Here is a 27,690-nt window from a genome sequence, read left to right on the forward strand (position 1 = left end):
AAATTATAGCTTTTTTTGAACTTTTTTTTATCAGTTATTAAAGTTATGAATGTCTAGAATCATACTTAATATACGATGAAAAGTTAAAAGGTGATAGATATCTAGGGCACTGGCTACTCTCTAGACAAAATGCACCAAAGATAACAAAAAAAAATGTCAAAGATGATTCTTTTACAAAGTCACAAAAACACAATAATTGTTATTTTTGATCACAAAATATACAGATCATGAAGATCAAATGCTAAAAACTTCAAAAAAATTCATATATATATATATTATTTTTTTGAAATTTAGTCAATGGAAATAGCTGCTTCTGATATTTATTAGTTATTAAAAGACTTTTTTTGGGTTGATGATAAATAATTGAATTTATATAAGTATATGATGATAATTAAGGAAAGAGGCTATAGTGCAGCGATATCAATCTTCAATATAATTTTTTTTGAAATAAATTGATATTAATTTATCAATGTAAAAATAATTTGAATCTTGACAGTTACAAATGAGAATGAAAGTGAGAACAAGGACAAGGCATAAGAAGAGTCTCTCCAAACATTTTTCACTATTGCAGATGTCTTAAGCTCTGGTATTTGTGGGGATGTCTCATGGAAAAAATATTTCTATCTAACTATTAACATTTTGTAGGGCTGAAATATCTTTTTTCTCTTTAGTATAGTAATTTAGCTGCAAATTATCTTAATGTCTTAATACCACCACAATTGTGATCTTTGAAACATTTAGAAATACTGCAAGTTCATTGTTTGTATCATCTAATTTTTTTGGAAAGGAAGCTTATTAAATGGTATTGTATAATTTTCATGATACAAATCTATTTGATATGACATGTCATTGAATTTAAAAGTATGAGAAATTTTTTATAATTTATTAAAATAGAAATTAGAATTTTAGTAATAGATTATAGATATTGAGCTACTGTCTATAAGAAAATATATTTATTCAGGCCAACTTTACAAGAACCTACTTTCTAGATATTTACCAAAATCACTTGGAAATCTCATTATTTTAAAAGAATTGCAAGATTAGAGTTTAACCTTTTCATTTTTCTCAAGTTTTGGACTATAGTGTGTTGGTTTTCAATTTCACATATCAATCCTTTTATAACTATAAAAATGAAATAATTAAATAGATATTTATATTTTATTATACTTCTCTCAGTTTGGCTAAGGGAGTTTGTGCTATACTCCATAGTGTTCCTACGTTTGGTGTAGGTTTTCTGGATTGTTAGTCAATAATTGACCTTTTCCCTTTTGTATGGTCCCTATGGCTGGATAATGCTTTTTCTTCTCTTTGAATATCATGTCTTTGTGTTTTTTTTACTAGGTCACCTATGGCACTTGTGCTTAATGCCATTAATGGGGTTGATGGCCTCTTGTCTTCCTTTCTCATGCCTTGCTCTTGTTTTTCAGTTTGTCTCTATTTTTGTCCTTTTTATGGTCATAGTTTACTTCCTATTTTTTTGAAGTTTTTTTGTTGGGTTTATTACTCTTTTTTTGGTTTATGGGTTATGGTTCTTTCTCTATCTTGACTTTGTTTATGCTTTGGGTATGGGATTTAGTCTATATCTATCCTTCACTTTTCGTATTGTGGGTGTTCTTTTTCAATGACTTTGGCTTATTGTTATTTTGCTTGTGGTTATTGTTTTCTAGTTCTTTGTGTCTTGTGGTGTGTGTTGGTGTGTTTGTTTCTCCTTTTCTTCTTGGTTCCAGGTCTACTGTTGATAATTTTCAAGGGCTTGGTCTTCTATTTTTGGGTATTCTTTGTGGAGTTTTGTTTGCCTTTTCAATTTATTAGCACTTCTTGTTATTTTTTTGGTGTACTAGCATTTTTTTTTCTCATTTTATTCTTTCTTATGGGTCTATTGTTCACAATTTTCAAGGGCTTGGTCTCTTTTTTTGTGTTTTTTTGGTGGGTTGTATTTTCCTTTTCCTTTTCTTGGTGCTTCTCATTCTTTTGTTTTATGTGAGGTTAGACTCCATCCAACTACACTTCTATAGAGGAAAAGTCTTCACCCTATTAGGATGGGGTTTCCAATTGTGGCTTCACTGTAGGATTGGTTCTTGTGGAACTTTTCTTGAACTCTTTCCTTTTTCACAATAGAGGAGACAACTTCATCTATGGAGTTGGAGAATGGCTAGTGGTTTTAGGCTTATTGGTACTCTTTGTAGCTTTCTTGTGAATGGGACTATTTGGTTGCAAGGATTTTGTCTTCTCTATCATCTCATCTATTGGACCTCATCTCTCGCTATCCTCTAGAGCTGGGATCCTTTTCTATAGAGGTGTAAAGGAGTTTATTTGGAAATATGGTGCCTTAGAGTTGGGATCTCATTCATTTCAATTTCTAGCTTAGTGCCCAAATTTCTAGTTTGGAGAGCCTTATCTCTTTAATTTGGCCTCATCTCTCATGTTCCTATGGAGGTGTAATCCATTCCTATGGATGCAGAAAGGAGTTTGGTTGTTGAGATGGTGCCTTATGGTTAGGTTTTGATTGGATTTCACAAGTGGTTGGCTATGGATTCTCTTTTAGAATCATTCTTGAAGGTTTGGGGAACCTTGTTATAACCCCTCTATCCTCTCCCTCTTTTGACTTGGGAATTGTCTATTTTTCATCTCTCTTCAATGCTTTATTCTTTGAGGTTGATTGTTTTATTTTGGGGTACCTTAATTACCCCTATGAGGTTTGAGGAGCCCTTTAATATCCTTTATGTGATTGTGGGGACCAAGCCAAAACCCAAGGTGGTCTAGGTAGCTTTCCAAAACCCTATAGTTTTAGCTAGTTTTATTATGATCAATACTGTGAGTTGGGTTGTGTTTATGGTTTTGGAAGTTTTTTAAAAATCCAATGTAAAATATTGGGGAGCCTTTGAAAACCCCAACAATATTCTTTCTTGAGAGACTATCCCTTTGATGTGAGGCTTTGGCTTTATGTTCTAAATAATGGGCAGTTGGAGTGATACTAGATTTAATTTAATTGTTGTTATTGGTCTTTTAGTTTTGGGTTGTTGTTTAGAATGTCTTATCTCTTGCCGCATGTAATCTTAGTTGGCTTCCAAATCCCCTTCAAAATCATCTTGTAAAGCATTGTGGGGCCCCTTAAAAACTTGCTTCTCCCTTTCCTCCTAAAAGAATTGAATTTGAGAATGGTTGGAAATCTATGAACTAATCCTAGTGACAAGTGAAGTGGAAGGAGACACTTGAATTAATATATTAGGCTGAAAAAGTAAAATGATCTATAGGTCCTTTATGCATAAAGGTATAATAGGAAAACATGCCTTGCATAATGAGCTTGGGGAAAAGAGCTTAGATTGTAACCAAATTATTTGGCTTGAAAAGCTAATTATAATTAATAGCACTATAACTTCAAATAAAGAAACTTATGGTAGTAGTTTCATTGAATAAATTCCTTCTAATTTGGGCCTTCTCATGAAGTAGCATGGGGATTCTACTAAGAAGACTAAGAAAACAAATAGTTAATTGTGTATTTAGCTAAGAAAGATTGTATGTTTGAAGATGAGTCGATACCACTAACAAATTATTGTTTCGAATGATATTGGTGTAGAAGCATTATGTGAAAATAATAAAATGAAGCATTAGAATGAGTGGAAGAAATATAAAATGTTTCAATGAAGTGCTTAGGGGAATATTATAGATTCTTCAAGATGATCACCACAAGTCTTATTCTTCAAATTTTCATCCAATGACTTCCAACTAATCTCAAATGTTCTTGATGTTTTTAAGATGATGTTTTAGGGGCACTTGTTCATCCATCATCATCAAGAAGGGAAATTTCTTCAAGAAGAATGCACGACTCATATCCAAGCTTTCAGCCAAACCTTTTAGATGACTTTAATTTTTTGCAGCTATTTTATAGGAAGGAACCTATGAGAGTTGATCATTACTAGCCAAATGTTTGATGAGCATAAAAAATTCTTGATTTTTCTCATCAAATTTACCATGTTCTTTTTTTTATTAGCAAGATGAGTAGTGTTTCCCAAAATATTTTTTTTCAATATTTGTATACAAATATTAGCATCATGTGTTTCTAAAATGTGTTATAATTACACTAGTTAAACTTTTGACCACCTTCTAATTGAATCTTGGTCAAAGATCTATTATTCATCATTTTTGAGGCACAAAAGAAAAGATACCTAGATGGTAGAATGGAAAAATGTGTATGTGTGCATACTTTTTGAGGCATGAAAAATAAGATACCTAGATAGTTGAATGGACAGATTTGAATGTGTTGATTACAACTTGGCAGGTACATGTAAAGATAATAATGTCAATTTGTTGACACCACCCAAAACAATATGAAAACAACCCCTTTAAGATCTCAAAAAACCTAAAGAATATTAAAATATAATAAAATTATGACATAATATAAAGGTTCAAAACCCTAGTCAAAAGTTACACAAACCCTAGGTGATTGAAAATAGTCATTATCAATAAACAACCATATAATGGTCAAAATTTGCAAGGAAAAAATGAAAGAGATTGACAATAAGAAGTCCCAAAAAAATTCTACGTCATTCTTTTGTGGACACAACAACCTTGAAAGGATTACTAACAAATAATATTGCTCTCATGGGTCCTCAAAAAAATGATGACAGTTTGTAAAACATAGAAGGAAATTTGTAGCATATGGGTAAAAAAAAACCATGAGAATAGTAGACCAAACTAGACAACAATAGCATAATTTCCATGAAATGCATAAATAAAATCTGTTCTATTTTTTTAGCAAACATGAAAACTGAATGAAGCAAAAAAAGACAACCACAGAAAAATGGTCACACATACATGTATATGAGTGGATGATGGCCTGACCACAAAAATAGAGAAGAAATGGTGTTCAACATTGTTACATGAGCCATATAATGAGCTTGAAAAAACATGTCTGTTGGAAGGAAAAATAAATAAACATGGGTAGGAAAGAATTTTTCCCTACTACAAGTCCGTAATTTTCTTGAGAATTCATTTTGAAAACTTCACTAAATATTTTTAGAGATTTTTTTTTGGAAATTAGGTGTTTTAAATAAGAGTAAATAAAAGTGTTCCTATAACATATTACAAAAGTAATTGGTAAAATAATTGAATAAATTATTTACTAAGAACCAAACAATCTTATATAGATTACAAGAAAGATGTTTCTTAGAAAAAACATACAAATAATACAAAATCTATTATACAGGATATTCAGAATATCTAGAACCAGCCATTAAATATTAAAATAATCTAACTTGGGAGATATTATTTAATTAAATTTTTCTTTCATGGTTTAAACATTTCATTTGTGAATGGATCATTAAGTTTTAAACTCATGTTGAGGGTAACTATGCTCTCAAGCCTTGTGCCTTGGTTGAGTCATTGTAGTTGGGGATTTGAACAAATGAAGTATGGAGGAGGAGTTGATTTGTAGCCTAACCAATTCATAGGTGTTATCATGATCTACTATTAAGTGGAAAATACACATGTTTCCTTTCTTAGGTGCAACTTCTATAGCTAACAATTGTGGTGAACCAATAAGTTGTGGAAACTTTCCATCAGTATTCCTTCTCAGCCAACTTTGGTTTTTTTGTTGATAAGAATTGTTGAATTTGAGAAGTTGTCTCTTCATAGCAACGAGTTTGTTTCACAATTTTTAAATCATTTCATTTGATGAAGTAGTCTTACTAGAAACCCCTTTGGTTTGGAGCTCTTGTTTCCATTTTATAGTGGAGATTAAATCATCCTCTAGTTCCACTGCCTTCTTTTGAGCATATGCCAAGTTCATGGGATGGGATCTCCCTAGTTCATAGCTGATATGTGGTAGCATTGACCTTATGAATAATGTTTTTAAATTACTCACAGTAGATCTATCAGTAGTAGGGATTCTATTATTGATCTTATTGAAATTAGCAACAAAATCCCTCATACTTACATTAGGTAACTTCTTTATAGACATTAATCGTTTGAACAAGCTACATTTATCTTCTATAGTTTTGAATCTTGTTTCAAAACTTGTTTTCATCATATCCTAGTCTGTGATTGAGGCATCAACTAGATGATAAAACCAATCTACTACATTCTCTATTAGAGTTTCTACAAATAGTGTTATGGTTATGTGTGTGTGTGTCACTCATGGGATGTGAGTCACCGCAAAAAAGGCTTTCATATGTTCATTAGTGGTGACCCTTCCATCACCAAAGAATTTGGGAAAGTTCTTTCTTGAACTAGATGGGACTGGATGATATGTCATACAAGTGCTAGTGGACCTATTGTTGTGACCCAAGGGGTAGCCATAATTTTCCTAGCAAGATATGTTAGAAAATTGACAAGTAGAGGAGCATCTACTCCATGTAAGGCTAATACCTAGCAAGTGTTGTGTGATGAATTTTGATTTCTAGGGGGTGAGGGTGGCCTACTCCTACTCTTCTTATCACCCTTTCATCGAGGTACTTCTAGGATGGGGAAACCAAGCTCTATAAGCTTTTCAAAAATAGGGTTGTGTCCACCTTGGTCTTTGGTGCTTCTAAGAAATCTTTTTTGCTCCAAGGTGTTGAGCTAATTTCACCTCAGAGCTTCATGATCCACTTGTCTTCCTACTCTTTAGAGTTCTCTCCTCCTAATAGGTCTTTCTAGTGCTTTGGCTCTAGATTCTTCTTCTTCTAATACCTAGCTGGCATTTTTGTAGTGTCATGTATTTCTCCTATTCCTCCAAATGAATGTATTCAAGAATGAGATTATGTCTTCCTGGTCATCTTGGAATCCAAGATTAGGTTGGAGCATATAGACTATGTTCTCATGAGGTAGCACCATATTTCCTCATGTCATAGGTCTATTGGTCTAGAGACTATTCAAATCCCCAGTAGAGTCACCAAAAATCTATTGGTAAATAGATTGTTCTTTTATTTTACTCTTGAATGTCCCATATTCTTGAACAATATCTAATTATAGCATTTGGTAAATCATAGCTAAGTGATTGACTACACTCCAAATCCTTAGGTATAGCTCCCTTAGATTTTATGATTTGCAATGAATCTTGTTTACTCATAAATCTAAATGGGGTTTGTTCTTTACTAGAGAACTGGAGAAATATTTGCCAAGTTAGACCTAGATAGGAACTAACTTTGGCAAACATTTGGGTCTTAAAACAAAACAAGTACATGAACTCACACATCTTATGAACTTGTATAAAATGATGAAATGCTAATGAATTCTATTTATGAGTTAAATTCTTAACTCAAAGCTTCTAACTCTAATAAGGATGAGACTAACTTGAAGAAAAGCATAAAATAGAACCTCTTAAAAATTTCAATAATACTATTTTTATCTATAGCTCGTCATACTAAATAGGGGAAAAAAGCTTTGTTTATTCCTTAACTCAATTCAATGGAAAGAGATATCCTAAGCTATAAAAAATAATAGAATAGTAAATAATCAACACAAAAATATGTTCAACTTGCCTCTTTAATATGAAGTATCCCTTGCCAAAAATTAGCTGACCTTTTATTAATCTTTCCATTAGATATAAATAGAATTCTAAGATGATTGTTACAAAATTATACTCAAATTAGTTCATATCCTCAAAATACAAAAGGGTGGGATGTGAATCACTTTGCGTTCTTTCCTTTTTTGACTTGGCCCTATAGGCTTTGGTGGCAACAATGATGGGGATCAACTCCTCATGTCTATAAACATGAATGTTAGCCTATATTAAGGGCCACTTGGAATTCTCTCTAGCTAGATCTTTGATGTTATTCAACCTCTCCTATATGTCCTCCATAGCCATGTGTATATACCCACCAAGCTTTTGGAGCTTCAACACTCTATTTTGGTGATCAGAAGGTTTCTCTATTAGGCCATCCAAATAATTGAAGAAATTATTTTCCATTACAAAAACTCCAAGTATCCCTTTCCCTTTCCCACTAGCTTGGGAATATTTATGTAGACCTCTTAGTAATTTTTAGTTTTTGTCGTGACCCATTTTAACTTTAACTTTCATTTCCTTTAGTCCTTCTTTTACAACTAGGATCATTTTAGATTTGAATTGCATACTCTATAGCCATTTTAATAAGGGCTCATCTCTCTTAGGAAAAATCTTTGCCTCTATAGGTTCTTAGCCTTCATGTGGATGATCATTTTCAATAAGGAAATGCAATCCTTGCTCTTGGCTTTCTCTTTTGCTAGGGTATCTTGTTTAGTAGAGATATTTTCTTTCTCCATTTAGAGCCTTAGTACTACATTGTCAATTTGCTATATGATTGCAAGTCCTTGAAACTTTAGTTTCCACTCCACTCCTTACCAATGCACCCAAAGTGCTTGTCTTCTTGTAACTAGGAGATGATAGCTTAAATGTCAATGGTTGTAGGATCGCTAGTGGTTGACATTCCCAATATGCTTGCAAATGGGGTGACTAGTTTCCTAATGAAGTAATTAAGTTCATGAATTTCCACCTCCATTTTGACTTTAGCTAGCTTAGGAATGTTGAGTTTTCCCATCACATCATTTTTTGACTTCCATAGGATGACTTTAGTGTCATGTCTCACTTCTTTGAAGTCCATAGAATGTAAGGCAAAGTCCTTTGCAAAAATGTATTCAATCCTTCCTTTCATAGTGGGCTCAACAATCTCCATAGTCAAATACCCTATATTGGGATCTTGTCCAAGAATTTACAAGGTCTTCTACTTCAATTTTGATCCAGAATGTATAGCTAGAGATAAAGTTTCTTTGTTGGGGACTCCCTCTTCTTTCATATTCCTCTTTCTATCCAAGGTGTTTTCTAGCCATGAGTCCATGCTCATCACCTTAGATGCACTCCCCAACATGTCTATACTAAACATTTTTCTTTTGACTGGAGTCAATGTCTTCATAATTAAACATCTTGGGAGGCTAGGCCATTATTGCAATAAGGCCAACATGAAAATCAAGAAAGAGGACATGTAGAATGTATTATAAAACTTAGTAGCATGGAGAGCATTAGATAGAATTTTTCTTACCCCTTGAGCCAAGACAACATATTGGGTATTTGAGAAAATTACTTGAACTAAAAAGCAATACTACTTGATGAAATTCAAAGCATCTACCTCACCTTTCAACATATGCAAGAGGACCAAACTATCAATGATTTCTAGCTTGAGGTTTGTCTCAAACAAGGTTTTGGGAACTCTACTCTTATCACTTTACGATTTCTAGAACCATGTCCTCATGATTTCTTTCCTCCAGATCATCTTTCTAGCCGAGAAGTCTAAGACAACTCTGCCAATTTATAAATCAAAGAACTCCTCCCATCATAGCAACTAAAGGTAGTTCAACACTATTTGTCTATCAATTGAGATTAGCACTATATCATCACATAACACAATTTGTCTGGTTTCTAGATTATAGTGATGAATGCATTCATAAATCAACTCAGGGACTTGGACTATGACTAGGAAACCAACTGCCTCAACCAAATTGCATCCTCATGTTAGAAATATTATGATAGGCTAAGTTACTAAGAGGGGTGGGGTGAATCAATAACTTATAAAACTTAATCCTTAGTAATTAATCCTTCATGTATATTCTGACCTAATTGTATGCATGAGAAACTGAAAACATTAGGGCATACATAACACTTTTTAACACAAAATTTGGTGACCTAGAAACCTTCCAAATAGAAAGTAATACTAGGGTGGGGATGATACCTGCAAGATTTAGTACTATAGTATAAATTTGGCTTGTTAAGGCTTACAATGATCACTTCTGATCATTTGTCCTGTTAGGAGCAATAAGGACTGCTAGGTCCACCTTGAGAAAGGATATACATACAATGAAGTATGCACTCAATAAAGAGATTTACACAAGACTAATAGGTCTACCTTGTTAAATGATTTGACGGATCCACCTATTAGGATGAAAAAATAGCTAATCTCTTAACTACAACTTTGTTTTCTAAATGAGATTCTTTTAAGTATATAAATCACCTTGATGTGATAGATAAATATTTGTTTCTACTTATACTACTATAGTCTTTATAATTCACTCTTCTTTCTTCTTTTCTTGTTACATTACATCATACTATCATATTAGATGTGATATAATATTTTACATATACACCAATGAAATCTACAAATTACAATGTCAACCACAATACAAGATTAAAAAAAATACTCAAAGTTGACCCAAATGAATAAACTTGGGTTCTGAAGACTAGCTTAGTGAGGTTCTAATACTTGGCATCTAGTTTCAATGCTCGACATTGTCATGCACTCAATAGACATAGAAGCTTGGTCCATACTTATCACTTCCAAGCAGTCTTGAACTTAGTCTACATTGGTGACTCGGTAAACACTATGAAACTCAACATATAAAATGAATCACTCAATTGACACTACATAGCTTGGCTAATGCTATCACTATGAGCTCAATATAAACTAACTCATTTGGTTAACACTAGACTCTCATCACAATAACTGTGAACTCTGTAAGCACTGCACAACTTAGTTTGCATTGATAAACTTGACATATAATGTGATGCTCAGTTTACACTACTAATCAAAAGCTTTGTAGTAACTGATTGATGCAAACTGAATACTATCAAAGGGACTTAGTAGCAACTATAGAACTTGGTAGAAATTTAAATGCTTGGTTAACATTATTAGCTTTACAATATGCTCAGTAGATACTTACAATTTGAATAAGTGTATGTCACTACTAACAAACATGACTGAAATGTCAACAATCCCCCCTTTGGCATTAGTGAAAAAAACACTTATTAGTTTAAAATAAATTCAAAATGATCAAGAACACCTTTATCCATCACATTACGTCTCCAACTTAGTAGAGTATACTATTTTAGAGATTTTTCAAAATTGGTTTTGTAAGAGATGTATTTCTATACATGAATAATATAGTAATTCTCGCCCATACATAATACATAGTATACTTTATATTTTTTCACATCTAATATACATTTTCTCCTCTTTTCTATACATATTGTCCTTTTTCACAATACATCTATATACATCTTCTCCCGCTTTATACAATATACATCTTTTCTACAATCTTCAATCTCCTCCCCCTTATTGACATTAATGCCAAAGATTTATGCTATATATAATATATAGTAATGCCAAAATGTGACAAGAAATCTGAATGTACCTTTAAGATAAGTGCCAAAGTCTTGTCCCAATTCTCTTGCAACACCTTGCATGTGTGAAATGCAATCTACACTTTTTCTAAGAGTTATATCATATGGTCTACAATGGAGAAGTTGTTGTCATGTATGAGCATTTTTGCATGTGCAACATGTTTCTAAAATGCATCCATGTTTGGGAGAATCATAGTTGGTATATCTATCAATGTATCTCTTATTCTTGCCCCTTCTCTCAACAATTCTACCTACATATCAAATAGGAATATGATCTTGGTGTAATGGGCAGAGCTATAGCTTGGGTCATGTTGCAACTACTGTGCACTTGCCTTCAGATCCTCATCAATCTTTAATAGTTTATCTTTTATTTCCTTAGCAAAAATTAATATATCACAGAGTTTACCAAATAGTAAAGATACATTGTTGCAAGAGGTCTCTAGTGAGCCTAGAATAGCAGATAATTCTACTTGGTGGATAGAAATTTGTTGAGCAATAAGTTCTAAAAATTTAGTCTCAAATTTCTTCTCAGCTCTCTTAGCTCTTTGCAAAAATTTGTCTTGTCCATTCAAATCATTATTGAACTTTTCAACTACCTCTACTAGTTGATTCAAAATTGGTTGAGAAATATCAACCTCTAAATTTAATGCCTTTGCAAGGATATTCTTTGCATCCTCAATTATCTAGAATTATGTATTCCTTTCTTCTCTAAGCCTCTACTACTTGGCTTTCTTCTGAAGAATTTCCTCAAAAACATGCATCTAATTAGGATTGATATTTGAGATGTCCCAATTAGGAATAACAATCTCCTCATCAAGATCTATGTCTTCTTCCTTCTCTTTTCCTTTAGTCAAAAATCTTGTGCTTAGTTGAGGCTTGGCCTCAATTGTCTTTGCACTTATTAGTTGCATGCTAGGAATGGAAACAATTATAGAAGTTGTAGGACTTTCTAAAAACATAGATACTACACTTATTGCCAAAATACTAATAGTAGAAATAGTTGGAGTTACCAAAACCGATATGGAGGGAAGTGTTGGCTACTCAATAGATGAAGTGCTTGTCACTTTTGTCAATGTGGTGCTAAGCTGGATGGGTGTAGAAATTGATTAAGTGCTTGTGCTAACTATATTTGTCATAATCAATCCTGCTCAAGCTTTCTTTAGGTTTGATGTTTTTAGTGCTTTTCTTGGAGAATGAGGAAGTGAGACTATGACTGTTGTAGCAATTTTCACTAGGTTAGTCTCCTCAGTATCTTATACATCTTCCATAGTAGCTTCCTATCCTTGCTTCTCTTCATCATCATCTACATTTTCATATTGTGTAACCTCTTCAGCATCAATTTCTTCATCCTTTTCTAGTTCATCATCATCATCATCTTTGTCACTGAAACTAACACTCATCTTGTGAAGAAGATAAACATTCTTCCATGTGTTTGTAGCATTCTTTACTACATGCTCAAAGTCTTTCAATAGTACAAGAAAAGTGTTGAATGTTAGAGTAAGCTTTCTTCATTTTTGTTTAGAGATTTCTTTACATCCTTATCATCCAAATTTGGCATGAGTTTCCTTAGAGTCTACTCATATATATCAAATGCAATTTTCATGGCATTCTCACATCTTGGCTTGACCTTTTTCCTTAGAACATTTAGAATCTACTGAGCAAGCTGGTAGAGGGAGTATTTCCACTTACCCATTTTAGTTATTAACATATATTTTATTTTATTTTTCTCTTTTTCAATCTTGGTCTCATACTTCAGTGCTTTGAAATTTTTAAAGCCAGATCCTAACTCTAATTCTTTCACCCTTTCCTTAAAGGTAGGTGGAGGCCTCTTGAAGATTACATCTCCTCCTTCTTTATCTGATTTCTTCCTAGATAATATTTTGGTAAACACAATAGTAGATTTCTTGGCAGGCTTGGTCGTAATTACCTTACCTTTCTTCTTTAGTGGCTCTTCATCCTCTGATTTCTCATCATCTTTCTCTTCTTCATCCTTTCCTTTGCCTTTAGTCAATAGAAGAGCAATGCTAGTTTTTAATTTTGCAATTCTCTTCTTTCCTTTGTTGACTACCTAAGGGAGTTTTATTTCTAAGTCAATTCTATCCTTTGCCTCATCATAAGTGCCAAAGTATATAGCTTCAGGATCAACAAGTTCATTAATCAATGGCTCAATTATGTCCTTGGTTTCATCAATGTTTACTTCATAACTAAGAGGCTTTACCCATACCATCCTTGGTCTACATGCCTAAATGTATACTTTGTCACTATTGGCCATGAAACAAACACCATCTTTGTGATCTTCAACTAGTTTCTGAGGAATCCTAAATCTATTATTCATCTTCTCTTTGAATGCATCAAAGTAATTATCCATAATAGTTATATAGTTCTCTCCCATTTCAGTAATATATTCTTTAATCTGATAAACAACAAGTACATCTTTCCTCCAAACTAATGTACCTTTAGATGGGAAGAACTTTTGCACATAGAAAAATAAATAGGTCAAAAGTGAACTGAACTTACATGAATTTTTCTTGGAAGTTCTTATACTTTCCATATTCTTGTTGAACTAGTTCAACAAAAACTTGGCAAGGTCAAGTGACAGGTTATTCTTGACTACCTTGTATGCCAAATCCATTGCTCCACATTGTATGTGGTTTAATCTACTTGAAATGTATATCTTGTGATTGATGACATGTATCCCAAATTTGAGTTCCATGTTAGTCACACAAACGATCTTCATTCCCCTTCCATCCCACTTAGTAATGGTTTTTTTCTCTAGTTTGACCCAGCTTAGGGTTTTAGTCATTTTTTTTTGTCAACATGTGAAGACGAGTGATCCTATGGATCACCTTCTTAGTTATTAAAATGGGTTGTTCCAACCATAACTGACCATTGTGCACATGATTGAGATTATATGTTATCCATTTCACTTGAAATTCCTATAGCATATGCGGAATGTGAGTTAAACATTTAGTTTCAAGATGTTGATGCTTAGGTTTCAACACACCATTAATGCATAATTCCTTCAATGATTCATCCATCTCCAGTGTTCCAATCTCTTAAATAGCACATTTAAAATTTAAACAAATATCATTGATTAACAGTACCTTTGTTGGAATTTGCAACTAAGCTGTACTTAGATCTAGAGTTTCCACAATAGCAGGAGACAATTTAAAGTTTGGTGCCATCCATTTCATGCCTCAAACAAACATATCTAAACCTTAATTTGATTTTTTGGTGGTGGATGCCATCTTTGCTCAGTAGGGTTTTAGAGAATATAAAAAAAATTAATAACAATTCACTCAAATCACTTGAATGCTTTGAAATTTTCTCTACATAGATAGCTCTAAAAAATTTGTGATGAGAAATGACTTCAATTTTTCCCTTTTTCATCAAAATTTTCCATAAATTCTTGGTATCATTGTTCACTCAAACATCAAACTATCATCTACTACACTTGCATTGATTGCTCGATAGAATCTTCCATGACTTAGTAACCACATAGAACTTAGTTACTATTGACCTTTCTTGGTAGGTTGTACAACCCGACCTTGCTTAGTAATGAGAGTAACTTGACCTTACTCAGTAATGATTGGCATATTTTACTTGGTGATCCCTTTGCATCTTGAATGTTGATTTGGATTTTTCAACCCACTAACTAGAACTAATGTGTGATGTTTTCTTTAGAATCTTAGTTCTAGTTCTCCTATGAGAGATCGAGTGGAAATGGTGGAGTCAACCAATTCTTGAGTGACATCTTCATTAGTGCTCAAACTTGTATTTTCAAAATATTTTTAACCCATTGCTATCTCATTTTCTTTCCGATGTTGTTAGCTTTTGCCTTCTTTTCATCTTCAATTCTTCCAATATTCATATAGTTTTTGGTAAGATGACCGAGTTCTATACAAATGAAACATCTTCTTATAGTATCTCTTGTCCTCATATGATGTTTTACACAATTCATTTCAGTGTGTCCAAATTCTCCACAGTAATGTCATCTACACCAAGTGTTATAGTCCCAACCAAATATAGCTTTTACAATTTTTTCTTTTTGATTCAATATATTAGTTTTTCATTTTGATGACTTGTGCCCCTACTTCTTATATTTGTGACATTTGTCTTCAAATTTAGGTTTCTCTTTGCATTCATTTGTCATGTGCCTAGGCTAATTGCAATTGTAGTATTTTCCATTGAATTTTTCTTTTCCATTGTTCCAACATTTGTTTAATGTATGACCTACCTTTCCACAATGATTGCAAGTAGGTTTTTGATATTTTTGAGCTCATTTCTTAGATGATTCACATTCCTTAGTATATCTAATTCATTCTTTTCCCTTTTGTCTATAATGGCTTTGCTCATTCAATTGATTCATTTTTGTTTGAGATTTCATCATTCTCTCATTGGTTTTCCTTTCAATGTTTATATCATCCTGCAATCCTTCATTTTCCAATCTTAGATTCATTATTTCTTCATTTGCATTTGTGAGCTAATCAATGAAATCTACCTACTAAAAGGATAGGTGTTAAATTTTATTTTTCTCACCTTCTATCTCTTTTTTTATCTTTGTTTTCTCTTCCATGACTTCACACAACCTTACTAACTAAATTTCTTGCTCTCTTCTTGGTTTTCTTAATATTTCTTGAAGAGTACTATTCTTTTCAATTAGTTCTTTGATTTCTTCACCAACTTCATCTGAATTACTTGAGTGGATGTCTTCAATTCTTTCTTCAATCTAGAGTTGATCATCCATTCGAATTGCAGGATCTTTTCTTCTTTTTAGGAATTGAGAGAGTTGCTCTTTTGCTTTCTTGAGTTGTCCAATATACAATTCCAAATCTAGCTACTGATTTTCAATAGCCTTTTCAAGTCTAAATACCTCCATAGCCTTTGATCTTTTCTCAAGTTGTTAAACATTTTTGCTAAGAACCACAAAGCTTTGATACCAATTGTTGGAAATATTATGATAGGTTGAATTACTGAGAGAGGAGGGGTGAATAAATAACTTATAAAATTTAATCCTTAGTTAGCAATTAATCCTTGATGTATATTCTAATCTAATTGCATGCATGAGAAATTAAAAACATTAAATCATACATAATACTTTTTGACACACAATTTGGTGACATAGAAACCTTCCAAATTGAAAGTAAAACTAGGATGGGGATGATACTCACAAGCCTTAGTACTATAGTATAAAGTTGGCTTATTAAGTCTTATAATAATCACTTCTGATGATTCACCCTATTAGGAGCAATATGGACTACTAGGTTCACCTACCAAAAGGATTTACATATAATGAAGCATGCACTCAGTAAAGAGATTTACACAAGATTGTTAGGTGTACCTTGTTAAAGGATTTGATTGATCAACCTGTTTAGATGAAATAATAGCTAATCTATGATTTGCAACTTGGTTTGCTAAATAAAATTCCTTTGAGTATAGAAATCATCTTTCTATGATAGATAAATCATTGTTGCTCTTTATACTACTGTAGCCTGTGTAATTCACTCTTCTTTCTTCTCTTCTTGTTACATTCCATCATACCATCATATTGGATGTGATACAATAAATTACATATATACCAATCCAATTTAAAAATTACAAAGGTGACCACAATACAAGATTACACAAAATACACAAAGTCGGCCCAAATGAAGAAACCCAAGTTCTAAAGACTAGCTTAGTGAGGTTCTCATACTTAGTATCCATTGTCAATGGTCAACATCATTATGTACTCAATAGACGTAGAAGCTCAATCCATACTGATCACTTTCAAGTAGTCTTGAACATGGTCTACACTAGTGACTTAGTGAATACTGTGAAACTTGACATATAAATTGAATCACTCAATTCACATTACATAGCTTGGTTAATGCCATCACTATGAGCTCAGTGTAAATTGAGTCACTTGGTTAACACTGAGTAGCTTGGTTAACACTATAATCTCATCATAGTAATTTCAAACTTGGTAAGAACTGCACAACTTGGTTTGCACTGATAAACTCAACATACACTTTGATGCTCCATTTACACTATTGATCAATAAATTTTTAGTAACTGCTTCATGCAAACTGAATACTATCCAAGGGACTCGGTAGCAACTATAGAACTCAGTAGCAATTGAAATGCTTGGTTAACACTATTAATTGTACAATATTCTCAGTAGATACTTACAATCTAAATAAGTGTATGCCACTAATAACAAACATGACTAAAATGTAAACACGTTAGAGCTTCTCGATGATGAGATGAATTCATTCAACCCTCAACCTTTTCTATAAGTCTTCAATATCAAAGAAGTGAAGAGAAGTATCTATGGAGTTATGGAATGTGGACTTGATACTAGTTAACCTATTAAATCCCACAAACTTGGTTGCTATGAGTTCACGAACAAGATTTTGAATTGAGAGCATGAATGGAACAAAGAAGGCAATAATTACAAGTTTTTCAAAATTTATATGTATGGATAGAAAGATGGGTAAAAGCACAAACCTATGTCACCCTTTTGTAAAGGAAAAGGACAAAAAAAGTATAATCATTCACCTTCAATGACATAAAATTGGTATTATTATTTGAAATTTGAAAATGAATTAAATTAACAAAATGTACAAAAATGGATGAATTTTAGGATTATAATTTTTAATAATTATTTGGAATAAAAATTGATATATTTTCTTAATTTTTATAGATAATTTTCTAGCTACTAAAAAATGCTGAAAATTAGGAGTCTGGTTCCCACCACAAAACTATATAAAAATAAATTTAGTTCCATTTGATCTCAGCTATGTTATAGATAACACATATAGTTAGAACAATCAAAAATAAAAAATGTATTTAGACCTATATTTTCTCTTTTATAATGATTCAAATTTCAACTCACCTAAAATTAATAGTTTTCATCTCCCACCACATTTTTAAAAATAAATCTATTATATCCAAGAGATAAATTATACATTCTTGAAGATGATTCTCTCCTCTAGAATGTCATATAATTTTTAAATTTTTTTCTTGTGATTTAATATTATTTTTTTTCTCAAAATTGACATCTTTTGGAGTGTTAAAATATGTGATTGTAAAATTTTTTAATTACAATATACTATATCTAATTAAAATACTATAAAATTTATATGAGAACATTCTTTACTCTAAGCTCTATAAAATGGTCTTTATATGTTATTAAAAAAAATCATAAAAAATAGTAAGATTTGTTGAAATGCAACTTTTCTGAAATAATTTCATTTCTTCACTAATTGGATACAAAAGAGTATAAAACATGAATTTAATAAACATTTTCAGTTGGAAAAGTGTGAGACTACATATAACTTAGCTGGAATAAATTTATCTAGATTATGTGTTTGAACATAATTGATTTTTAGATGGAAATACTCAAATTCGGTCATTCTAAAAAGTTAGCCTAAAAGGTGACATAGCTTTGTACTTTTATCCAAATACATCAAAGAAAAGTGGTAACTAATTCAACTACTTATCTATCTTTATACGAGAGCCTCAATTCATCCATTTATCTTCGAAATTCGTGCTACATGAATAAATTTAAGGAGCTACCCATTGGATAGTAAATGCAAGAGTTCAACTGACATCTAGAGGTTTTCACTGTTATGTTGAACTCATCGGTAATTTTTTGTATTACTTACTTTCCCCTTTTCCTTCAAGTTTTAGAAGGTTACCATTAGGGTACCTAATGTAGCCCAAACCCCTTTCAAAATAATACTCAAAAAATAATAACACAACTCATATTCTCAAAATTCTACCACACAATGAAAGAAAATGCCTACTTATTACAATTCTAAAAATTACCATATTCAGCAGATTTTTAGGAAGAAACTAAACTTCCCATTTTTCGTAATTTCCAAAATCCATCCTATGAATTTTAATTTTTCCCCAAAAAAATCCCCCAACTAAATCAAGATGAATTGCCAACTAATCTACAAAATCAAGAGTATGATTTTAGATTTATTTTTAAAAATAACAAAAAAATACAAAAACTCAATTTTGGAGGTCAAGATGAAATTTCAGGCTCCCAAAAAATGTCAAAATGGCCACCTATTAGATTGAGCTTCATTGAAAATCCACATAACTCCTCCTCACATGACTTCCTATAAAACTTCAGCCAAAACCCATATCTGAATCAATACTTATGACTCCTAGAAGTTGTTACATTAGTACCCTATTGAGGAAAATCCACCAGATGAGATCCTTTATATGTTTCTTCATCTTTAATGATTCAATCCATTTTAATATCATCCTAGAACTTTCTACATTCAATAGGGGGGGTTGAATTTAATCGTTAACTTAATTTCCTTGAGAAATCGAAAAACTATCTTCATGGGTTGAAAACCCACCAAGGAGAAGACATTTTCCATTTTTTTGTTGTTGCTTATTTCCAATGCAAATCTTTGACAAAAACACTTCTGGAAGCTTGGAATGCTAGTTTAAGTTGTGAATATCTATTTGAGAGTCATTAAACATCTTTTTTTTCACCTCAAGCCATTTTATAAAAGGCTATCTTTATGGGCTAAAGGCCTGCCAAGGAGAAGGGATTTTCTATTTTTCTTCCAAGGCTTAAATATTTGAGTAACAAGGAATCTAAACAATGTTTGGAGATCTTAACTTGGTTTCAAACATTTATTTATTTCATAAACTTTCACCTTTTGTACATTTTTACTCCATATGTATCTTCAAGTGATTATTACGGGAAATCACCTTCATGGGTCTGAAACCAACTGAGGAGAAGAAGATTTTCAAATTTCAGCCAATACCTACCTATTAAAGAGTGGTATGTAATGAGTGAATATAGAGCATGATTGATCATTAAATAAGAAAATTTGATCTTTATTCAAACTAGGTACTAACTTACTCGACTATCACATGGTAAAATAAACACCCACCTAGGAAGAGGGAAAGAGAAGGTAAAAGGGAAAACCTGATAGAGATCACCTAATCTTAGGGACTTAGACCTAGACTCAAATATGACCAAGGACTCCAATCACTTTTCCTGTACTAAACAATACTCAGGCCAAATGGTTCGAAAATAAAAAGTGGGGCAATAGTCCCAACATTTAATAAAAGAGGGGGTGAATTAGTACCGACTGTAAAACTAGTTTCTCCCTTAACCACTCTAAATATAATGATTAGTAACCACTTAACAACTAAAGTAATGATAAATGTAATAAAATAGAATATTTTAAATGCATATAAAAAGACATTTGTTAAATGACACAAAGATTTATATGTGGATCCCCTTGATTAAAGAATGAAAACTATAGTGAGGATAATATATCCACTTTCCCTTATAGTGCATGTAAAGGATGGTCCATTTAAGAGCTAGAATAGTTTCTTCTAGAAAAAAATTCTATTAAGAATTTCTATCACCTATTAGGGTTATACAAGCCTATGCAAGCTATCTTGTCAAAGGATTTACTTATCTCCTTCTAAGAGAAACATTTTTTTGGGGATTTACAAAAGCTTACTAATAAAGCATTGCCTATCAAGAGCTACAACTAGATGCAATGGTGAGAAAGAAACCTAATGCATGATCTAAATATAGCAATGTCTTTTCTTGAAGATCTTTTTTATGTATCCTTCAAGATGTATTGAACTCCTCATTTACTTTGTGAGCCCTTCTATCTAACCTCTATGCTTGTTGGTTCAGAACAACCTATTGTTGTATCACTTCTCTCTACAACTACCACTGTTGCTATCTTGCACTACAAACAACTCTATGCACACTTCTCTCACTCTTATTGACACATTCGAAATGTAATATGAGCCCTTCTATGCACTCTATGATGTCAGGTCATAGTTACCCATGAAAAAATATCCCACTCAATTTTGAATTCAAATGAATACCATGTTTGACCCATTCACAAAATCATTTTGACCCCTACTCCTAGGGTCTAGACTAGTATCCCTATTAGTGCAAATATGAACCAATGTGTAGCCTATGTCCTTGCTTGCTTCCATCATTTCACTCCTTACTTTAGTCACATCAATTCTGAGTGATCTTCTATCTGAACACATTCATGGTGACTTACTTCATTGATGATCTAGATCAACTACCCTTTGCACTTATCTATCAATGGTAGAATAACATATATTCACAAACCAATTTACTCTTCTATGGGTGACCATGTTACCTAGTAACTCTGTCTTCCTTTAGCTTGTTACCAATCAATGACAACACCATTTCACAATCTTTATGATAGTGAGACTTGTGGGATAAACACTTTTAGTGCTATAAATTCAACTAAATAGTTATTTTTTAACGATTATTCATCATCTTTCCATGATATTCTTGTGTACTTCAACCCAAAATATCATAGAATGTGTAGATTTATTTAATCTTTAAATATCCATAAAATTGACATGACCACAAATCTACTTGCTTATATCATAACGAATGTGTGTGTGTGTGTGTGTGTGTGTGTGTGTGTGTGTGTGTGTGTGTGTGTGTGTGTGTGTGTGTGTGTGTGTGTGTAACTAATATTTAAAAAAAAAATCTTTAATTAAAAATAAATATCAACAAGATCAAGAAAATCTAAATGTTGCATACATAGTATAAGATCATACTTCATTTATTAAATATGTTCATTAAAAACAAAAAATAGAAAATGAAAGCTACAAACAAAGTTGTAGAGGAAAGACAAGTAATAGTAAATTTGAAAACCCTATCTAGATTATGAATTATTTTAAAACCTAATACATTAAAATTCATAGCCTTGAATCCCAAGAATAAATAGTTCATGTCCAAACAAAAGAGGGAAAAAAGAGTAAACATGCATCAAGTTTATCTCGTGACACTAACCTTTGTTTCACATAGTGTTAGAGCACAAACTAGGAAGCTTATTTTCCTAAAAAAAATTATGGTCTTTAAATTCTTATGTGTCTTATCTACCAAACCCAAAGTGAAAGAATATTTATCCCAAGCGAATGCAAGGGTCAACTTACCTTCAATCTATAAAAGGCATAAAGAAAGTCAGGGAGCAGTTTTGTTTTTAAGAGTTACCATTCATAATAATTATCGAAGGTTTCATTTGCACTCTCTAGATAAGATACATCTCCACATACTCAAACCCAACATAAATGCAAGATTTAAAATGAAATAGGTTTTATTTCCAAAGATTTTAAAATCTTGAAAAGCATGAAATGGGTGTGACCCCAAAGAATTTAGAAGCTTGAAAAACATGAAATGGGTATGCAACAAAGGGACTCAAAATCTTAAACAATTGAAATGGGAGTGGAATATAATTGAGTTGAAAGCTTATAAAACTAAAATGGTTCCACTCCAAATATATTTGAGAGCTTGAAAAACATAATTGGCTCCTAGATCATTGCAAACAACTTGAAATATCTAGACAGAAATCATAAACAAGAGCTCCAAAAAATTGTTCTTCAAAAATAATCTAGAAAACAAAAATGTAGGAAGAAACTTTTCTTCAAACACATATTTCAGATTTTTTTTGTGGTTCTAGCCCAAAAAATATCTAAAATCTCCACCAAAATCATAGACCCTAATGAAAATTGGGCTACAAACACAATTTAAGATGGAAATTTTGAGCTAAATACAAAATTACATCAAAATACATTCAATTTTCACCTTGACAAAATTTTGAGCGACAACATCAATTTTTGTGAAGCATAAATCCTACATAAATCATTGAAATTCCTAGAGGAGGTGTGACCATCATTATTAATATTAATTTAGTGTTCCATAAATATAACATATAACTTTTTGCTAATATTTGAATTCTCACTATGTATTATTATTATTATTATTATTAATTTTATTAATATTATGTATTTTTTAAAATTTCCTTTCTCTTGATAGACCAATAGATTTTTCAATAGATTACGCTAATTAATTTTTTTTTTAAATACATTGAAAATAAGATCATTACAATTTCCAAAGTAAACTCAAAATATTTTAAGGTTTAATTGTTTTATTCAAAATAAAATAGCATCTAATGATTCTATAAGTTAAGTACTCTCTAGTTATTCTATTAATTTATGTGTTTAAAACAAACTAATAATTGTATTTTTAAAGCACATAATCTTTTAAATAAAACAAAAAATTAGATTGATATAAGTTAAATCGTGTCTAATGATTCTATTAATTTATGTGTAGAAGACAAATTAATAGTTGTATTTTTAAAACACATAATTTTTTTAGAAAACAAAAAATAAATTGATATTTTTTTAGCACATAATCTAGTCCTTTTCTATTAATAAATTAATATACTAGTTACAAATTAGTTTAGGGATACAACATATTTTTTAAACACGTAATCTTTTAAATAAAACAAAAAATAGATAATAATATCTCCCATACAAATTGTTATAATGTGTGCGAGTAGCATTAACGAATAAACTATCCACGTGAAACCTAGGAAACAAAAGGTAATCTATTCTACCTAGATCTTAGTGAAAGTTCATGTTTCATTGTTCATATAGAAGAAGGCCAGTTATGGAATAAAAGTCTATGTCATGTGAACTTGGATAAATTGATTAAGATAAGAAAAAACAAAAGAGTGAGAGGTATCCCTAGTTTGAGGAAACCTGATATGGGCCTATGCAAAAATTATCAAATAGGTAAGATGGGAAAGACAAGTTTAAAAGAAAAAAATATCATTCTAAAGAAGTCTTGGAGCTAGTTCATACAGACTTATGTGGATCTATAGGAATTGAGAGCTATAGTGGAGATAAGTATTTTATTCCTTTTGTTGATGATTATTCTAGAATGATTATTGTAATGTATTTGAAACATAAGTTTGAAGCATTTCAAAAGTTTAAGTGGTATCTAACAAGAGTAGAGAAAGAAACTGGAAAGAAGTTGAAGTGTTTGAGGTTAGAAAAAGGTGGTGAATTTATTTCCAATGAATTTTTCATTGAAAGAGGAATAAAAATAAAAGTATCAGCCCCAGGTACACCACATCAGAATGGTATAGCTGAAAGAAGGAACAAATCCATCATGGATTGTGCAAGAACTTTGATGATAGAAAAGAATGTTGCAATCAAATACTAGATTGAAGAAATCAGTGTTGGAGTGCATACCTTGAATAGAGTATAGATGAAGAAAGAATCAAATCAAACTCTAAGTATGGACTATGGTATGACTACAAACCTAATGTAAGTTACTTGAAAGTATTTGGTAGAAAATGTTATATCTTAAAGGAATCTAGAAAAGGTAAATTTGATGTCAAAGGTGAAGAAGGCATTCCTAGGATACTCTTGCAAAGTAAAGAATATAAATGTTTCAATTTTTTAGCTCAGAAGATCATAGAAAATGCATACGTGAGAATTGATGAGTTTCCAAAAAAGAGTGAAGAAGAGAGCAACAAAGAACCTAAGGATTACCAAAAGTTTATCTACTATGAACTTGATACATTGTCAAATCCAATTGGAAGTTAGAAAACTTCACTTGTTGAGTCCCCAAAATTTGAGAGGCTATTGAGTTGTAAAAAGTGTTACTTGAGTCATAGCCTAAAGGATCCAAGTCACAATTAGAAGCTACTGAGTTGTTGCCAAAGAAAACCAAGTCTAAAGGACTCAAGTCATAGATAAGGGGACCTAAGCTTGATATAGAAGATCATGATGAAGCTCGTGGAGCAAGTTCTAAATCCAAAATACCTATATTAACAAGATATGTCAGAAGGCACCATGTACTTGATCAGATCATTGGAGACAAGTTAGCTAGAACAATGATAAGAAACAAATTGAAAGGTACATGTTTTCTTACTAAATTTGAACCTAGATTAGTTAAAGATGCTTTGGATAATGAACTTGGATTGAACCTATGAATGAAGAGATAGAACAGATAGAGAGGAATAAGACCTAGATTCTTGTTCCTAGACCCAAAGATAAGAATATAATTGGCACAAAGTGGACTTTAAAAAATAAGTTGAATGAAGATGAAGAAGTCTCAAGAAACAAAGCAATGTTAGTATGTAAAGGTTATTCTTAGGAACTAGGTATTGATTACAATGAAACATTTTCTCCTATTGAAAGATTAGAAGGTGTTAGAACTTTAATTTCTTATGTTGCACATAAAAGATTTAAAGTTTATCAAATTTCTGTGAAATCTATAATCTTGATTGGAATTCTTGAAGAAGAAGTGTACATAGAACAACCATAAGGTTTTGTAGATCCTAGCAAGAATGATATGGTTTGTGTTTTGCAGAAGGTATTATTTGGACTCAAGCAAGCTCCCAAAGATTTGTATAAAAGACTTCATAACTACTTGATAAAGATTGGTTTTCAAAGAGAAAATGATAATTGTATCTTGTATATCAAAGGATTAGACAAGAAGATTGTATTGGCTGAAATCTTTGTAGATGGCACATTGTTTAATAGAAATGATGACTTGTGCAAAGCCTTTTTAGGAGAGATGAGTAAATAATTTGAGATGTCCATCTTTGGAGAGATAAAATTCTTTTTTGGATGGTAGATTCAATAGAAGGAAGATGGTATCTACATTACTCAATCCAAAAATTTCAAGGAGATACTAAATAACTTTGGAATGGAAGATTCGAGACTAGTTAGAACACCTATTTCTACTGGACATAAGCTTTCCAACAATGATGATTTCAAAGAGGTAGATCAAACCACATAGAGATCAATGATTGGAAATTTGCAACATGTAGTACATACAATGCTTGATATAGCATTAGCACTTGGTATGGTGGCAAGATTCTTAGAAAATCCGAAAGAAAATCACATGATGGCAATGAAGAGAATCATAAGGCATTTGAAAGGTACTGAAGATTATGAATTATGGTAGAAGAAAGGAGGCATTTGGAAGCCTTCACATATGCAAATTGGGAATAAAGTGTTCATGACAGGAAAAACACTAGTGTTGGAGAATTAATTCTTCGTAAAAGACTAGTATCTTAGACAAGCAAGAAACATAATTGTATTTCTCAATCTACAACAGAGGCAAAGTATGTGGTAGCAATAGTTAATTGCTCCAATTTTGTTTGGTTCAAGAAACTATTAATAGGTATGAAGATAGAAATCAAGGATCTAGTGGTTACCTTCTATGATAACACCAGTGGAATTAATATATCAAAGAATCCTATGATGCATACCAAGACCAAGCAAATTTCAATAAAATATCATTTTCTGAGAGAATTGGTGCAAGATAAAGAAGTAAGATTGGAATATGTGAATACTAAAGAACAAATTAAAGATATATTTACTAAGCCATTATGTAAGGATGCATTTTTCTATCTAAGAGGTAAGTTAGGGGTTATTTCCCTATCTAAAGCTTAAAAAAATGAAGTTTAGTGATTCATCAACTAGAGCACATTGAAGATTAGTTAGTTGATTCAGTACTGAAAATGGCATATTGCATATGAATTAGTACATGAGGTACACTGATATTCACTAAATATTTTCTTTGGCATGAGATGTCAAAGAGGGAGAGTTTTTTTTCATATTCAAAAAAAAATTATAAAGGGAGAGTTTTGTGATAAAGGAGATTTTTCTTGAATCTATGTCAAAGAGAGAGAATGAAAATGGGTTGATATCAAAGAGGTAGACTATGATATCACAAGAAGATGTTGAAGATGAAGTTTGTTGATAGAGGGAGTTCATAGTGATAGGGGGAGTTCTCATGGATGATAATAAGAATGAAACTAAGGATATTTTCCTTACTTTATTTCTGCTCTAAAATTTTAGTGTATTATGACATGTTGTGTTGCCATCAATTGCAAAGAGGGAGATAATTGAAAATAATTGGTTAATTTTTTATTGTCTTTAATGTTACACAAAATGTTATACCTTTGATAGTTAGTGTATGTCAAGCTCACTCAGGTGATAAAGACAGTTTCCTATGTCTATTGAGCTTTCCATAGTTTGTCAAGTTAAGAAGATAGTGTGTACCGAGCTCACTTAGGTGACAAAGAGAAGTTCACAGTAGATTGCATGTTAACAAAGTTCACTCGGTCAATGAAGGAAATGTTGGATGGAACTAGTGTTAACCAAGCTCACTTGGTTACCAAAGGAACTTTTTGAAGATGTAGTGTTAACCAAGTTCATTGGGTTAACATAAGGAAAATTATTTTTGAGTTAGTGTCTACTGAGTAGGATCAGCTAACGAAAGATTTCCTTGTTTTGGCATAATGAGTTCAATGAATTTGTTTGTTGGTTCTAATCGACTAAGGAAATGAGTAATAATTATTCTAAGTTATATTCAAGCTGACTTGACACTATAAATGATATAAATATAATGTTAAGTTGAGAATTGAATGTGTGAAAATAAATAGAAGAATTGAAGATACTTAGAGGATGTGAATTAGAAGGATAAGAAGAATATCCTTGTGGGGCTACAAATATACACTCGATTAGTAATAGTCAAGTATACAAGCCAGAGTTGAGATCTATAATCAGCAATTTAGTTGCATCAGAAATTAGGTCATCTCATTGTTACTCTCTAGCTATTGTACCAGTGATCAAAATCTCTTAATAGAGTTGGCTTAACCAATTTTTGTAAATCCTCTAACAAGGTGGCATTTCTAGATTGAAGTATCTAAAGACCTCTAACAAGGCCACTC

This window comes from Cupressus sempervirens, chromosome 11 (genome assembly GCF_028749045.1).
Source record: "Cupressus sempervirens isolate cs-2001-9-10 chromosome 11, ASM2874904v1, whole genome shotgun sequence".
NCBI classification, from domain to species: domain Eukaryota; kingdom Viridiplantae; phylum Streptophyta; class Pinopsida; order Cupressales; family Cupressaceae; genus Cupressus; species Cupressus sempervirens.